Below are 13,621 nucleotides of genomic sequence, written 5' to 3'. Positions count from 1 at the left end.
TCACTGCCCCCATGTTCATCATCCCCCATGTTCATGCCCCCATGTTCATGCCCCCATGTTCATCCCCCACATGTTCGTCACCACCCCCCAACAAGCCTGATGCAGCAAAGGAGCTGCTCAGACACCTGAGAATATTAGCAGCTGGAGGAGGCGTCAATGAGCAACTCCAATGAGATTGGGAGTTCAAAGGAATACTGAAGGTCAGGAGACAGCCTCAGTTTCCTCCTCCATGTAATGAAGGGCATAAAGCACATGTCCCACAGAAACAAGGAAGATAAAACAAGATAATTTATGGACAACTCTTAACACTGGGCCTGGCTCAGTAGACATGCTCAAATTAAATTAGCCAAGGAAGATATCATCACTTAGGATCATACTACACGAAAGTTCTCGAGTACCAGGGATAAAGAGAACAGATGCTTCTCAGTAAGTTCTGTATTGGTTACTACGCAGATGTACTCCACCCACTTCACATAGCTTATGTATAAGGACCCAAGTATGGACTCTATGGCTTATAACACTCTTCATCTCAAACCCTCCCTCCTTCTTGGTGTTCTGGCACCTTGCTGCTTATAAGCCCATGGTGTGTGTGTGTGTGTGTGTGTGTGTGTGTGTGACTAAAACATGTTCTTCCAGGTCTTATCTTATACCTAAAAATAATGTACTTGTAAATTGCTTTATAAATTATTTATCATGAGGGGCTTCATCATTGAACAAGTGCTACAACGTACCATGAAAGTGGGGGGCTGGGAGACTGGCAGAGAAGTAGAGAGGGAAGAAGGCATTGGAATCACTTATAAATAATATATTCATTGGTCAAAGAAAGTTATCGCCTTTTATGAAGTGTTTGGAATTTGTCTTGCATACTAAGTGGGGTCTTCCTGCTGACTCGGGGGTGATCTGCTACAACTTCCTTGCTGTTTAGTCTCTGAACTTGGTGATTAGGATGCCATTTGTTTATTTCAACCGAAGCTACAATTGCCGCATCTCATCACCTGGACATAAACAGCAAACAGACCTGACTGGCACCGCTGAGGAAACACAAAGATGTGTTGGCAACTCTTGGAGGGAAGTCCCTGTCCCTGAGTCCGGCTGTGCGTTTGGTATTCACTGTGTATGTGCTGTGTCTAATGAAGGCATTTGGTATTCATGTGGATGTCACATATATTTCCAGAGATGCTGGGCTCTAATTTAGCATGAGTTAATGGACACCTCTATTAATGTGTTATCAGAAGTTTGACATTCAAATAACCCAGTTTAAAAATCAGACAAATCCAGACATTAGGTTTGAAGGGGAGAAACAGGAAAAGTCACATATATAAACGCCAACAGAAGAATCTGCCTCCAAGAGGACAAATGGTTGATCCAAGTGCTTCTTGCTCTTGTCTTTCCTAATCCCTCCTATGCCTTCACTTAGCTGAATTCCCTTGCCCTATGGACCAGTATCTTGGAGTAAGTGGTGGAGAACTAGAAGAGAGGGAAGAACACGAGAGGTGTCACCTGTGTGTGAAAATCCCACCTTCCCTTTGTCTTCCCTTTTTCAAACTGTCAAAGGCACATTTTATGGGGCTGGAGAAATGGCTCAGTGGTTAAGAGCACTGGCTGCGCTTGTAGAGGACTCAGGCTCAGATCCCAGTACCCACATGGCAGTTAATAATGAATAAAATATTTTTGAAGTTTATTCTAGTATTGTTATGTAAAACAAATGGAAAGTGTGTGGAACTTAAGTCATTCAGGAAGGGATATAGACTTCACTTGTAAGTAATGAGAAAGATTAGAACATTTATTCTATCATACTTATTTTCTGTACTGATTCATGTGGCGGGCACTAATTATGCCTTTAAATTGCGTCAAATGCACTTACTAGCTTGTTTAGGTTCAGAAATAAAGCAGACTCCTCCTACAAATACTTAGAATAAAAGGTCAAGCAATTTAAAAAAAAATAAATAAACATACTTTAAGACCACAACTAGATTCTTAAGATTCTACCTATATAATGCAATAAAATGTGAGAGAACGTCCATTCCATTCATAATATTAATAATAGCCCAAACCAGGAGAAGTGAACATAGAAGTCAAGGTCACAGAGCATTCATCATCCATTACTTATAACAGCTGAAAATTAAAGATAAACTAGGCCTGCAAAAACGGAGAAGTAGATAAACTGTGGTATATCCACATAATGGCATACTACACGGCAATGAAAATACTCAACTATTGATACTCAGCAAACCTCATCTTGGAAGAACTGCAACATTGTGGTGAGGAAATACATTTTCTTGTTGCTGTTGGTTTTTATTTATTAATTTTATTTTATGTGTATGAGTGTATTGCCTGCATGTATGTGAGTGCACCCGTCTCATGCAATGCCCACGGAGGACAGAAGAGGCTGTTGGATCCCCTGGAACTGGAGTTTCGGAGAATTGTTCTGCTATGTGGGTGCTGGGATTTGAACCAGGGTCTTCTGCAAGAACAGCCAGTGTTCTTATTAACCACTGAGTCATCTCTCCAGCCCCGTTAATACATTTTTTAAAAAAATAATGCATGCTCTACAATTCCATTTACATGAAATTCTAGAAAAGGAATATCTAGTCAATGTTGAAAACAATTAAAATAGTAGTTGCCTTGGGGGTGAGAAAGGTTAGGTCTAACCAAAAATGGGCATAAGGAAACTTTAGGGGTGACAATAATGTTTTCTTTTTTTTTTGGTCTTTTTGAGACAAGGTCTCCTTGTAGCCCCAGCTGTCCTGGAACTCACTATGTAGACCAGGCTGGCCTTGAACTCACAGAAATCTGCCTGCCTCTGCCTCCCGAGTGCTGGGATTAAAGATGTGCCCCACCACGCCCAGCCCTTATTTATTATTTTTAATTTTATGAGTATGAGTGTATTGCTTGCATGTATATAAGTGCACCTATGTCGTGCAATGGCCACAGAGGTCAGAAAAGGGTGTTAGATCCCCTGGAACTGGAGTTATGGATGGTTGTTAGCTGCCCAGTGGGTGCTGGGAACTGAACTCGGAACCTCTGTAAGAGCAGTCAATGCTCTAACTGATGAGCCATCCCTCCAGCCTCCAACAGTAATGTTTTCTATCTTGGTAGGTGTTTGAGTTAGACAGGCATTTACATTTTTAAACTTACCAAGTAATATAATTAATAATTGTACTTTATTATGTGAACATTTTACTAGCAAGTTGTCCTCTGGCCTCCACATGTGTTCATAGGAACACACACACACACACACACACACACACACACACACACAAAACATAACAAAAAGATTAAATATACAGGAAGACCGTTTCCCTGTTGATCTTCTGACACTCTAAGAGAGAAGACAAGACAAGCGTTACACAGTTCAAACATGGGTAGGTGACCATGGAACTGTACGTTTTGTTGAGTGCTATGAATAGCAAAGAAAGAATGCACTGGGGGAGATTTATGAAGGGAACTGTCTAGATGTGCGGTCAAGGAACACTTCCTTTGGGAAGCGATGCTTTGAAAAGAGAGTTACAGAGCTGAGAAAGAGGAAATCACAAAAAGAGTGTGTCTCCAGTTAGAAAAGGCAGAGCATGCCCTAAAGAGAAGACCGCACATGTATAGATCCAAAGAGGGACGAGATGGACGCAGGCCAGTGTGATGGGGTGTGGCCTACGTTGGCAAGCACCAGGGTAAAGTGAGGGAAGAGAAATAGGGAGGCTCTTTTGGTTGCTTATAGGCCTTGCCACAGTTTGGATCTGAAGTACCCCTAAAAGTCTATGTGTTTAAGGAGTTGTCCCCAGCTCAGAGTTATTAGAAAGTGAGAAAATTGTTAAGAATTGGGCCTCATCAATATTCCAACATAGCTGGGAAAGGGGCTCATGAAGTCCCACCCCTTCCTCAGGAGCTGTTGGAAGTTCATGGCAGCAGTTAGAAGTTCAGTGGTGTGGCCACTGGTAAAGTGACCTTGCTCCAGTAAATAACCACGTCCCCCGACCCATGTTCATGCAAGCAGCAATAATTAAATCCAGTGGGTCACAAAAATAAAAGGCTTGAAAGTTTAAGAGTGTTCAGGTTAGTTTTTGTCAACTTGACACAAGTTAGAGACACCTGAGACTAGGGAATGTCAACTGTAGAATTTCCTCCATCTGACTGGCCTGTGGGCAGCTCTATGGGGGCGTTTTTTCTATTAATTGATGTGGGAGAACCCAGACCACTGTAGGCAGGTGAGCCTGGGCTGTTTAAAAAAGCTCACTTCGCAAGCCAGTAAGTAAACAGCATTCCTCCATGGCCTCTGCTTCAGTTCCTGCCTCCAAGTTCCCACCTTGAGCTCCTTACTTGTCTTCCCTTAATGATGGGCTCCAATCTGTAAACCAAATAAACTGCTTCCTCCCCAAGTTTGTTTGGGTCAGTATTTTATCACAACAACAGAGACCGAACTAGAACAGAGGGGGACTTGCTGGGAAGAAGGAGGTGGGGCAGTGGAAGTGAATAAGGATAATGGGCTGAATATGATTGAAATACATTTTATATATGTGTGAAATTGTCAAAGAATACATTTACAAATTTTAAATGAGGAAAATAGTGGGAAGAAAAAGAAGTTAGGTTTGCTGGGCTATTTTCCTCTGGTCTTGGAGGACAGGGCCTTCTATAGTGAAACCTCATCTCTTTTCCTATTCCTGTATTTCACTCCCTGGGTATGAAGTAACTAGGTTTACTCCATAAAATATTCTTGCCATGATATGCCATTAGAGGATAAAGAAATGGAGCCAATCACTCATGGACTGACACCTCCACAACTCGAAGTTGAAAAATAAACCTTGAATGTCTAAGGTATTTCATTTTACCACTGAAAACTGAACAGCACATCCCCAATAAAGACTGCGTTGGTCATCTCCAAGTTAATCAGAGCACATATAAGAGATTGTTCTCAAGGCCACATGATACATCAATAACAATGATGTCGTGGGGTGCTTCACCAGAGAAGACCACTCAGACGAGTTTTCGCTGAATCAAAGTCGTCGCTGGCCAGGGCTACCACACAAGAGTGTCGGAACCCAAGTGTGTAGCCCTGAGCCATCTCTAGGGTAAGCTTTTGTACAGAGAAAACATAACCAGGGGTGAAAAGTTTAAGCTCCCAAGCTTACAGGTGCAAAGCCCCCTTAACAATATCTATTCTATTAAGTAACATTAACTATTTTGCAGAAGCAAGCCAAACATAACTTACAGAAGCCATAAATCTGCGGTTAGCAGGTGCTTTCTAGGACATGCTGACCTGTTCACAAGACAACTGGGGTCCAGTTAATGTGTGTTCCCATACCCTGGGCCAACTGCCTGATAATTTCAGAGACTAGAGTCAGCCTGAACTTTAAGATGACATAGCTATGGTCAAGAAAGTGCCCTATTACAATAATCATCATTAATATTTATTTGGTAACTGCTATATGCCCAACACTATGTGAAGCATCTAAAAATTGACTTAAATTTATATTTCTCCAAGCATAGACTGTTTCATTTTTTTTCTTTGATTTATTAATGTGTGTGTGTGTGTGTGCGTGTGTGTGTGTGTTTGTAGGCATCTGTGTGCTAACACGCATGTGCAGGTCAAAAGACAACTTTCAGTTGTTGGTTCTGTCCTTCCACCAGGGGTTTCTGGTATCAAACGTAAGTCATCAGGCTTGCATGGCAAACACTTTTCCCATTGAACCATCTTGCTAGTACTATAGGCTATTTTAAGTAAACATATAAATATTCAGGTTTCCCATTTTACATATGAGGAAATCGTGGTGCGGGAAAATTTAAGTGGTTTGTGCAAGCTTGTCCAAGGTAGAAGAGGATTCAAGTCTGAGATAATACCAGGAACTGCTCACATTAGCTGAGACAGATAACCTGGGGGCAACTGGGGCTGTTTAGCCTGCAGATAGAGAGCTCTCTTACCCCGTAACTGTCCTGTTGAAACCAATACTCCTATCGATGGGTAGAGAGATTTTAATTTATACCCTGTAGTCATAAAATACGAATTAGCAGCAATAGGAGAATACTCTAAAATGGATCAAACAACCAAAATATTGAGCAGGGCTTTCCAGAAGCAGAAAATCCACATCAGAAGTAAAGCCTGTTGACACTTTCTGGGGAGTTCCTGAAGCCCACATTAGATGGCTATAGGACAAAGGGATTCAACCTCAGAGACAGGTTGAGCCCAGTGTCTTTTAAGTGCCTCCCAACCTTGAGATTGTGGGAGGACAGACCCACCAGCCCTGTATGTGGCTTCTCCAGCAGGCTGGCAGCAGCTGTCTTCCTAGAGCTGTATTAATGACATCTTCATTGACGCCGAATACACAAATAACATTTTCCATTTAAACCACATTCATTGCTGGCCTCACGAGAATTGCTGGTGAGACTGGAGTGCTGGCTAAATAGAAAATCCTGCCCTAAGAGCGCAAGCAGTTACCGCTCCTGAGGCAAATTAGTAAGATTCCCAAGTGGCATCGCTGTCTGGTATTTGTTGGTTTACAATGCTATACTATGGGGTTTAAAGGCAGATAATCTAGAAGCACCCAGGGCCTATGAATGCATCACCATGGATCCAAAGATTTCCCTAGGTTTGGACATTTGGGGCATACAGGACCTAGATTCTGGTAGCCCAAAGGGCAGGAATGGGAAAAAATAAAGTTAATTTCAGCTCTGCCTCACAAAAACCAAACCCCTAAACCTCAGGCTTATGATTACCACACCCAAGGTGTAGATAGACATTTGTTCTCTTATCCTCCCCAAATATCCTAACACATGGGTGGATAAGCAGTGAGATGATTTAAGAGCTCGCTGTAAGCCAGGTACTATGTTAAGTACTCTAGTATGCCATCCCACTGAATCTGTTCACTGACTGTGAATTAGCTTTTGTTACTGCCCCAGCTTGTGGATGAAGATAGAGGTATTGAGTAATGTCCTCCATTTTATACCATTGTAATGTGACAGGAGACATATCTATATCTACCCAACTCTGACTCTAAGCTCTTTGTTTTTAACTACCAAGGCTTCTGGATGAAGAATGAATGAATGCATGAATGAATGCGTGAATGAATGAATGACAGGCCCTTACAGCAAAATTATGAAGCTAAACTGATTGAAAAAATAGTAAGAATGAAGAGATTATTTCCAAAAACAAGGCTGACTAAAACAAAATAACTAGGCACTTAATGTTGTGCTAAGATTCCAAATAGCTACCAGGAAGACTAAAACGAAGGAAAGAGAGGACGTTAAAATCATGTAGAACAGGTAGTTTCATGTCCAGAGCTCTGAGCATCTTCAAGCCATGGGGGTTGAACATCTTTAAACAAGATACCAGCTGCAGAAATCAGCAGTATCTGAGCTTAAATATGCCGTCTCTGTCTATTTGGCTCACCAACAGCCTTCTAAATGACTGCACTCTGGATATGAAATGTATTCATCCTGATCTACTGTTTATCTTTGACATCTTAGGAATGTTTTGAGCTCAATGGTTTAAAGATATTGTCTGGAAAGGAAGTGGGCATAGGTCAGCCAGCATACATGTTCATCCATGAGACAGACCCTATCTGCATGGTACTCAGCTTCCCCTCAGGTAAGAAAGCCGAGAGTCAGTTGTCCTACAGTGGAAATGACCTGTTATTATTAGGATAAAATCTGGATCATGGTTCATGTTTGTTCTGTACACTTCAAAGCAGGCTTTGGTTAGCCTATCATGGCTCTTTTCAGTAATACAAATGATCTCCTGCATTTCTAGCCCAACAAGATGGGCTTATCTCTAACACCATAGTTCTTTTCTCCTACTAAAGCCATATTATTTAAATAGTTGAAACAAAAGCGATTTTATCCACTTGATGGAGAAAGAAAATTAAGGCTCAAAGGAAGAAAACAAATGCTCTAAGTTCATAGTACTATAAGCGAAGAACTGTGTTTTAAATCCAAGTATGTCAAACTCCAAATCTCTTTCCACTGCACCATACTGTCTTTCTAATGATGACAGTTGACAGCTCACTCTTCACATATGACAGCCACAGTGACACTCCGACATTCTTTGTAGAGACTCATATTTTCCATGTTGGTTTAAACATATGGGAAACTGAAGAACTGGGGCTTGCTCCAGAACTCTCAGTGCGGTTTATACTGCTTTCATTTTAGGAAGACTTAGAACGAAAACAAACCAAAGCGGTCTTCTTCTCATGCCTTTATTGTCATTGTTGTGCTTCTGACAAAGGATAAAACCTCCTACTTTAAGAACTAAGACTGCTGGTTTCTTATAGACTTTTCCCTTGGTATACTGAGAACCTGCCTAAAGTCCTCTTAGCCTGTGATTAAATATGAATGGCAGGTGGACTGTTCACTTACTGGGGATCTTTTCCTTGGAAACCTCCATTACTACAACATGGCTGAAAAGGGCTAGAGACAGAGCCAGCCCATTACATATTAATTCTTAATAGACTGACGGATCATAATGATAACTGCATGATGAAAATGATGGGCAGACAGGATTCTGTCTATCTAAGATTCCATCTGAATGAAAGCCAAGAAGCTGAAATTATACCCAGACATATTAGCAGACATGCAGTCGTCCATCTGCACAGGGTCCAGACAGATCCAAGTCGGGGACTCCCTGGCCATACCTGATGGGCTCTGTGAGCTCACAGCCTATGACTAAAAGCACCAGCCTAAACAGGTGCTGTTACCAAGTTCTTCTGAAGGCCTGTGTGAGCAGGAAACTTTTCTGTTTGCCTCTGTCTGTCTTTACAGATCCTAGTATTTCACACTCTGTCTTTGAATCAAGCCTGAAACCACTCTTCCCCTACTACATAAAGTACTAAGGTTACACTCTAAAATATGCTATAGATGATCTAACCAGGAAGCTCATTCAGACAACCATTTTTGTCTTCTGTTCCACTTTTACTAGACGAGTGCTAGCTGCTTAGAAAGTTGTGCTGGGGACTCTAAAGTGATGTCCAAGCTCAGTGGGGAAGACAGAGTAATGACTTAATGCTGTTTTCCACAGACAGAAAATGTAGGACTGAGAGCAGAAGTGTGTCTCACATTTGCCACATCTGAGAGAAGTTCTTTGTCTTTCCAATGCGGACTGGAATTTCCGGTCCATGCAATTGCATCCACTGCCTGTGGCAAAGCTGTAAAGGAAGAAAACTGTTTCTGGAGACAGTCAAGCTCTGAGGCTGATCCAAGAAAGAGAAAGGGAGAAGAAGCCTTTGATGGAATCAAACCATTGGCAGGGCTTGGAGTAATTAACCTTGAGACACAGCCTCATGAAGACTCGAAAGGAAGAAAACTGTTTCTGGAGACAGTCAAGCTCTGAGGCTGATCCAAGAGAGAGAAAGGGAGAAGAAGTCTTTGATGGAATCAAACCATTGGCAGGGCTTGGAGGAATTAACCTTGAGACACAGCCTCATGTGGCTCCTGGCTACACCTCAGTGCAGTGCCATGCTATGGACACAGGAATACCCTGTATTCCCTCTTCCGTCCTGAGACTTGGACAATTGAGTTCATTCTGAACCTTTTCCTCTTAAAGTTAGCATTCCCACCCTGATTGCTTTCTATGTACAGCTACAATACTTCCTTAATATCTCCTGCCCTGATTAGAATCTGACTTCTAGGAAAGCAGAAGATATTCTCCATTGCCTCTTTGTTCTCCAGTCTTGGCACAGTGAGTAATAGCCTTTCATGTTTACCTATTTCAACCTCTGCATTCTGTAGAGAAGATGTCTGAGATATAGAAAAGCTAAGAAATTTTGTAGGCGACCACTTAGCCATGGCAGTAGAGACCTTTAATGTTAACCTCTCGACTCCTTAGTCAAAGTTCTTTCCAGTGTGGTATATGTGCCTTCCCTGTTTCCAAACCAGCTCCAAAGACCAATGACATAACCACAAGACAACATCTGTGTTCAAAGCATATTATACATATTCTCAAATGTTATGACTATAGTGGGAGCCCCTAGGCAAACACGTAAGTATACCCCATAGAGAGGCCCTAGCATATCTGGGTACCGTAGAAAAATGTATCATGTTTAAAAATCAATATAGCCATAAAGTGGGAAAGGGGAATAGTGCAGTAATATAGTAGGAAGGGTTAAAATGGGTGCAGAATGGGATGATAGGGCAGAGGAGGAAGTAATGGGGAGGGATAACTATCACTAAAGGCTTTTAAAGAAGCCATATGGAAACCTACCACTATTATTATTAAACCAGTTCCTGATGACTTTTTGTTAAACCCATAATATTATTGCATCTCTCAACTCTCACCAAAGAAGTTTCTTTATGCAGCAGACAGTGATTAACTCAGAAACCCACAACTGGACAATGTGCAGAGAATAAGAGGCTGCAGAGTGCTTATCCTTGAACAAGACACCTGTGTCAAACTTCTGCCTCCTAAGGCTCAGGGACCATTGCAGAAGAAGGGGAAGAAAGATTGTAAGCACCAGATGAGGTGGATGACCACAAGGAAACAGAGATTTCCAGATAGATGTTGAGTTATGAACTCACAGCAATGGTGACAACATCCACAAGCCCCACGTAAGCTCAATCCAGCATAAAACATTGGGAGGTGGGTAAGGAACCCCAACTCTACCTGAGGAATTATTGGCAAGATAGCTGCTGGGAGAGGGGGGTTAACCAGGCTTCAGTGGATGGACTCACAGTAAACAGCATTTGGGGACATAAAGTTGACTCTATAGGCCTTTATATACATACATACATACATACACACATACATACATAAATACATACATACATACAGACAGACAGATGTGTACGTACATATGTATGTATGTATGTATGTATGATGTATAAAATGGAGTACTTGAAATTGGCCTGGGGGTAGTATGTGAGGGTGCAGCTAGAAGAGGGAATCTAAATAAGATCAAAATATATTGTATGAAATTTTCAAAGATTCATTAAAAATTTCCGTATAGTCAAAGACCTCACAAAAAGACCCAAGCCAGAACCTGGAGACTTAGACTAGCATCTGTAAGCTACCAGGAATGATGTGCCTGCCTGTTCATCATAGCATATATGCATAACACTGAAGTAAGGTTTCTCAAAGCAGCGAGTCAAGACATTTCAAAATCACCTGTCCTAGAGTTCCCCACACGAGCAGGGATAAGATCTCTTTTTGTATTGCCCGTTTTCCACTCACAACCCCAAGCAAACCACGCATGTGGCTATTGTCTGCGAATGTTATATGAGTGAGAAAATATGTGAATTATTCTTCAGGAAGATGTAGGCTATGGGGAAGAAAACTGAGGTTAGTATAACCCGAGATTAGTTTAGAAAGTGATCATGGGAGGCCTGTAGCATTGTATTAACAATGTACTCTGTAGATATATAACCACCACAGCCTACGGAGTGTGATTCAAGAGGAAAGTGGGATCAGGAGCCACTTGGCTCTCACCTTTAACACAGGCTCTGACAAACTCCTTAATCCTCTGTCACTTAGCTTCTTTGTCTATAGAATGGACACAATAATAGTACCTGTCTTATATAGTCATTGTCAGGATGGACTGGATCAATGTATGAAGTCTTTGATAGTCTGAATTCTCTAGCTGTTGTGTGAGAAGATATTTAACAGGATTTGGTGCTAAAGACCAGTGGTCAAGTTGTTCATGGTATATAGTGATAGAAAGATACCTACATTTTATCTCCAGTTGGAGTAACAGTCTGGTCTTCATTTTGGTTTGGGGAGCTGCTATCCCTCCAGCACTCCAGAGCTCCGAGGGTTTGGAGGAAATAGTCCTGGAGCGCATGACCCAAAACACCTTCTTTCCAGGCAACAGTTAAGAAGACACATTTATCTTTTTTTGTGTGGGTTTTTTGAGATAAGCTCTCCCTGTAGCTCCAGCTGTCCTGGAACTCACTATACAGACCAGGCTGGCTGTAAACTCACAGACACATATATCTTAATTCTGACCCACGAAGAAAACTTTCCAGTCTGTGTGGCCATGAAGACCAAAGACTATTTTCTGGAAGGAAAGGACAACAGCTACTTTGCAAGAGAAGGTAAGTTCACCTGGGAATAGAAAAGCACAGGGAGCACTGCTATTCAAACCCAGAGATAAAAAAAAACCTTAATGACATCATATGACCCCCATAAAGAGTCACATCTAAAGGCAGATTACTCATAGATTTTTTTTTCAGTTATATGAGTCAATAAGTTCCCTTTTTTGCTTAAGCCAGTTTGGATTGGGTTTTCCAAGGCTTGAAACTGATAAAATCTGCAGTTACAGATGTTTATGAGTTTAGGAGGAATGTTTGAGTTTGACTTTGGGTACAGGTTTCAAGAACAATGGCCAAACCTAACATCTTGGGGGGTTAAGAGCTCATCAAGACTTTAGACACCTCACTCTGTCTAAGACAGGCCATTTCTTCTTATGGGAAAAAGAGTGTAAAACCTATCTCAGGGGTGACTTTAAGAATGAAACAGTTTCATAAAGAAACAATTACTTACACAGCAACTCTTCATTTGGGTTTTCAGACAATTTCCAGCAAAGACCCAGACATGTGAGATGTTTATTTAAGAGATCATATGAAAATATATTTATAGTTTGAATGTGATCACTTCCAAAAGAGCTTCAGTGTCAGAATAAGAAAAGGGCATCCTGAAAGGAGGGTGACTGGATACTTCATCAAGGGCGCAAGGTTTGAAAGGAGTAAGAGGCAGATTGAAAAGTGTTTTCCTTCTAAAAAGCACCATGTCAAAATATACTGAACTCATTAAGCTCTATATTCTGTGTGTGCGTGTTGTGTGCGTGTTGTGTGTGTGTGTGTGTGTGTGTGTGTGTGTGTGTGTTGTGGGGGGGTGGTACATGCCTGGCTTTTACATGAGTGCTGGGAATTCAAACTCAGGTTTTCCTGTCTACACAGCAAGAGCTCTCATCTACTGAGTCATGTCCTCAGCCCCAGCTTTGTATTGTTAAGCTTTGTTTCTTAACTGTCCCTCCCATAAAAATTGAATATTTTACTGGTTCATAATAGTCCTGTGGGTTCCACCTCAGGCTTGGTAGATTAAGGTAGCAAAGGAATAGATCTGTGCCTCTGTATTTTATAAAACCATTGTCCAAAGCAAGTGTAAGGAAAACTTTTGCAGTATTCTAAGTGCATTATGCCCATGCTGAAACTCTCCTTCCCCCTGCATTTTGGATTAGCTAGAACTGATTTTATTATCTCAGAAACTGGGGAAACAGGAAATAAACTGAGAAACTTGGTTGGTGTCAGGAAAATATTTCAGAGGCAAAACTGTTTGTCTTTCTGGGGCTGGAAATTCATGACCCCCTTTTATATTTTATCCTGGGTTCTTCACAATTGAGGGGAGCAGTGCATTATGTCCAAATGTGCCCACTGCTTATGATATCTAATTAAAGATGATGGAAGACACTCTTAAGATGGTCACTGTGATGCACTACCCACACTGCCCTTAAGGCACCTATAAAAAGTCAAACCAGGCAGAGTGGTGCACGCCTTTGATCCCAGCACTCAGGAGACAGAGGCAGGCAGGTCTCTGTGAGATAGGGGCCAACTGACTTACATAGAAAGTTCCCAGGAAGACTCTGTGATGATGATGATGATGATGATGATGATGATGATGATGTCCTTGGCCATGTTAACTATTTAA

The sequence above is a fragment of the Nannospalax galili genome, unplaced genomic scaffold, assembly GCF_000622305.1.
Source record: "Nannospalax galili isolate Female #2095 unplaced genomic scaffold, S.galili_v1.0 scaffold765, whole genome shotgun sequence".
NCBI lineage: Eukaryota > Metazoa > Chordata > Mammalia > Rodentia > Spalacidae > Nannospalax > Nannospalax galili.
Note: the sequence above shows the minus strand (reverse complement) of the source record.